Here is a 5,082-nt window from a genome sequence, read left to right as displayed (position 1 = left end):
TATATTTGACATGTCGAGCCGCTGAAGTGTACAGTATTTAAGGCATTTCGACACATCTCTTACAATGGAAGTCAATGGGGCCAATTTCTGAACGTTAAATTACTCGCTGTTTAAAAAGTATAGCCACAAGACATGAAGTATAAGCATGTAAACATGCTTTTAGTATGATCAGTTGAATTACTAACCACATCTGAGTAAAGTTATAGCCAATTTTACAACTTCGTTACCATGGTGATGTAATGTCAACATGCCCTAAAACCCTAAAATGACGATTTAACAACTTTAAAGGTCAAATAATCCAAGAGTTTTAACAGAAGCATTAATGTAAGTGCTTTTATCAAATTACAAGCTTCATTTATGCTTTTAAACCCTCCAAAAATGGGCCCCATTGACTTCCATTGTAAGTGCTTCACTGGTACCTCGATTTCGGCTTTTTTTTAAAGAAGGTTGGGTTGTGGTAACCAACATTATGCCACATTTACTGTCGCTTGAGCTCAACTTGTATTGAACCCGGAATATTCCTTGAAGTGAACATTACCTTATTCGTTCATTTAAATTGTAGACAATGTTTTAAACATGCTAATGCTAATTTAGCTACTTTTTGGAAAAAGAGACAAGGACAAGTTTCAATATTCGGAACTATGTAACACGTCAGGGTGAATGCAATGTTTTGTGTCTTTACCAGCTATGTTATGACTCCCTTGATGTTTTACAAGTGACATTTGTGTGTTGTGTGTTTGTGGGGGTTTCTGGAACCTTGTTTTCAAGGAACACGGTTTTAAGTGTGAGGGAACTTAAATACACAGGTACCGGTGTATGGAAAAACAGGCGTCTGACTTCAATTCACAGTTTAACATTGACTGAATCAGCTTTAAAAGTGTGACTTTGATCAAACACTTTGAGCCGAAACCTTTGCAGTATTCTCTCCTAACCACAACAACAACGAATCAAAACGTCAGATGTAAAGAATAAATCATTCTCCCATTTCTCTGTGTTGCATGTACAGTGATGCGCTCAGCAGTCCCGCATGTCTTCACAACATGTCATCTGTCAGTCAGTTGCATACAGCGGAGCGGCACAAAGGAAACTCAGTCAGCCGCAGGAGCCTCTTTTTGTCTGCTAATTCTGGAACTTTCATGCTCCTTATTTGTCAGGTCAAAGGTTAAATTGCTGACCCTCCCTCTCAACCCCCCCCACCCCCACCCCCCAACTCTCAATCCCTCCGTAGCGAAAGCTCTATCTACAGAATCCCCATATTTACATGGACTTCTTTCACGCTGAAGAATGAAATCTGGTTCATAGTCAAAGCCCGAGAAGCGGCCCACATCGCCGGAGTGGCCGCGTTATTCACCGCCGGACAATGACCGTATTGTGGGGATCTGAAAGAAGGGGTGGGCAGGGGGGAGCACCCGCTTTTGGCCCAAGCTGGGGCGGAGAACCGGCTCCCACCCCCTTCCCTTTTCGTCCACGGCAAAGTCCTGAGCTTGTGCCACTAGGCTCGCAGGGGCAAAGCCCCATCCGCTCTCCTGACAAGAGCAAACAAAGCCTGCCCACTGTGAACTAGATGAAGATGTCAAAAGCTTTTAGGCTACTGGGTGGAAGGGAGGGGTAGCTGGTAAGACAAGGTTTAGACCAACAAAACCAGAGAAAAGGCCCTTTTCTCTCCCATGGATAAATCCCGCTAAGTCTACGTTTCCACATCAGCTTTACTTTCCCCCGACAACAATCCAGCAACTCAATAAAATGATCAAGAACAAATAAGCGAGGCCTTTGATCGGACAGGGCCACTGGCTTAGCAAATAGAACATGCCGAGCTAATCAAAGGAGGACAGAAGACCAGATACCATATAGACATTTAGGAAACGTACACAACATTAGCACTGTCATCTAATCCGGACGGTTGAGCCGCCCGCAACTTCAGCATGGGGTCAAGCTTATGGCATCATTTTGGCCAAATAAAATCAAGCTGTTTCTTACACCTAGCGTCTCAGTTCTGAGGTTAAATATCCACTGCGTGACACTAAAAGTGAGTTAGGTTTTTAAGGTTAATGCTCTATTGAGTTTTAAATCAACAAAACCGACCTCCCTACCCTAAACCCTAAATCGATGGTGTCAGAGAAAGCACGAAAAAACGAAATTGCCGAAGCGACTGCATCATTTTGTGGTGCTTCTATGCACTTTCAGCTCACGTGTCGACTCTCCTGCTCTTCAGGAATCGTACCCGGTCCATCACAAGTGCAGCGCTCTATCAGTTGAGCTACCACGCAACTTGATCGCTATCGAACAAGCTTGTAAATGTAGTTAGTTATCTTATGTAATCGTTATCATACAGTATATGTGCTATAGTAACAGTGTTTAGATGTCATAAGATGGCATTGTGTGAAGAACAGTGCAAAAAGTTTGTGTTTGTGTCTCATGATATGTGTGAAAGTGACTAGAAGTCATGTGTTCATTTCGCCCTGAGACTGCTGTGAAACGTAAAGAATAATGTACAGTCAACCAGTTGTTATCGCACAATAAACCCCGACAAGGTGATCAAGACCCCGACGTGAAGTTGTGACTCTTGTATCAGCCTGAAGGGGTTTATTTTGTGAGAACAACCGGCATTATCCCATTATTATCCCGCTTATTACATGGCTACTAACCAAATAAATAAATACATAAAGACATAAAATATAGATTTGCGCTGAAATGATATAATTTGAGAAGGAAGAAATCGATGAACAGCTGAAATCAACCTCCGGTTTGCGCCTGAGTTCTGTTGGTGTTTACATTGTAAAAATAATGTTATTAGCTTACTTGTAGAGATCTTACAGTGAGCCGAGAAGCAGGAGACGGCTCGCAGAGCGGTCTGATATGTTTTAATCACTGGATGTGCGGTTGTTACAGGGCAATGTCTGACCACTAGATGGCGCCATTGACCAATCAGAATCGAGTATTCCAGAGAGACGTGTAATAAATACCGTATAATGAGTCATATTGGCAGGTTGGGTATAAGACATTAGAGGCAAGCATGACATCTCACTTGCATATGATGTTTTAGTGGTGTTATTTTAATGTTATGAACTTTACACAACATTAGAGCTGTCATTTATTCCTCTACATTTACATTTATGCATTTGGCAGACGCTTTTATCCAAAGCGACTTACAGTGCACTTATTACAGGGACAATCCCCCCGGAGCAACCTGGAGTTAAGTGCCGTGCTCAAGAACACAATGGTGGTGGCCGTGGGGATCGAACCAGCAACCTTCTGATTACCAGTTATGTGCTTTAGCCCACTACGCCACCACCAGTCATGGTACGCACACTCTACAACATCCCAACTGTTAACGTGCGACTTCTGCAACAAAACTGGAAGCTGGGAAGTAAGACATTAGACTTTAGCCAATTACTTGAATGTTTTAATGTTAAAAAAACATTCCAAGATAACTGTTTATGCTGTAAATGTAACCATACACACACACGCACACACACGCACACACACACACACACACACACACACACACACACACACAGAGAGAGACACTTTCACACTCTGTTTCTTCAGTGGTGTTGAGAACAAACGAGAGCTGTAAGATGTTAATTAGTGTTTCCTCCTGTTCGGCGGGCCAGGGGTCTGAATGAAGAGGTCAGCGCTATCTGTGTACCTATGGCTCAGACAAAGACAGAACACATTGTCTTTGACCAGCCAAGGCTTAACAGTGCTGTCAGCAAGGAGAGAGGGGAACAAAATGGGAGGGTACATTTATGCTCTGGAATATTGTTGCCATTAAATACAGCTCTGTCCAGACAGTCGCAAAGTGAAGGTAAAATGGTCACATTTCCTCCTTGTACGACTGTAAATTGTGTAATTTCTGTAAGTGTTTACTTTCAAACACAGCTTTCTCTTCCAGGCCAAACCAATACGGGGAAGTAGGAAGTATTTAAAGCGCAAAGCCTTGTCCCTTTTGAGGACCCGCCGTATAAAGCAGTCCAGTGTGGAGACTATGGGCCATTCAGATGTTAATACATACACCATTCCGCTGACTCTGATTAACTCCATGTGAGTTAATAGTTGCCCTGTTAACAAAGAGTTATCCTCCCATTCAATCCGGCGGTATGTTTAGGAGGAGAAAGGCAAGGAGAGGGGACTTATAGTGAACCTCGACAGTACAAGCCCCTTCAGGATATAATACAAGCTCCGTCTCCTCTGGCTAATCCAGCCTGCAGATGCTGGAAGGAGCTCACTGCTCTTACAGGGACATAGTCAGAGAAAGGATGGAGGCAAACAAAAGAAATGTTCTCCTTTTTTCACCCCCGGTTCAAAACTGAGTCAGAGGTTCTCCAAAAGTCTGGGACAAAACCAAGAAAGGCTAAAAGCTTGATCTCTCTCTGTGCATGCGAGTTTGTCCTCATGAATAATGATTGGACGTACAAACTCCAAAGATCTCAAAGCATCTCTACTGGCTTGGCTCGCATATTGCTGTCTTGATTTGTGCATATTTAAGACAGAAGACATCTTAAGACATACATAAGATTAATGTGCTGAATTCAGACATGTACCTGTAGGGAAGAAATCATTTAGAAATCCAACCTTCAAATAAAGTTTGCCCTAATGCATGCTTACCTTATAAGCTGGGGCTAGTCTACAGTGTCATGTCCAAACATTCCTCAATCATTGGTTTAAACCTGGGTTTTTATTCTCATTTTTGGCACCAGATTGACAGGTTCATATTAAAAGTTGTAGTCACTCGCACTCTTGAGCTAGTCTATAATTAATTGCAAATGGTGAGGCTGTTTAATTGACGGCCGCTAATAGGCCCGACAATAATGGTCACCGCATATCCAATATCCTATATTGGTTTGGTTGCCCAACACTTAGCATTTAAAACATGGCATTTTGAAATTATGATGTTTAAAATGTCTTTTGAGACTTAATAATACGTAGGCCTTCTCTAAACGCATTTTCCATGAATATTATTGCTATATATTTATTTATTTTACCAAGGACGCGTTCGGCGTGAATGGCCGATAACGGAACGTCCTCAAGACTGCTTTCACTAGTTTTAATTGAGCATAATGATACATATAGCCTAATTCA

The sequence above is a fragment of the Xyrauchen texanus genome, chromosome 37 (genome assembly GCF_025860055.1).
Source record: "Xyrauchen texanus isolate HMW12.3.18 chromosome 37, RBS_HiC_50CHRs, whole genome shotgun sequence".
NCBI lineage: Eukaryota > Metazoa > Chordata > Actinopteri > Cypriniformes > Catostomidae > Xyrauchen > Xyrauchen texanus.
Note: the sequence above shows the minus strand (reverse complement) of the source record.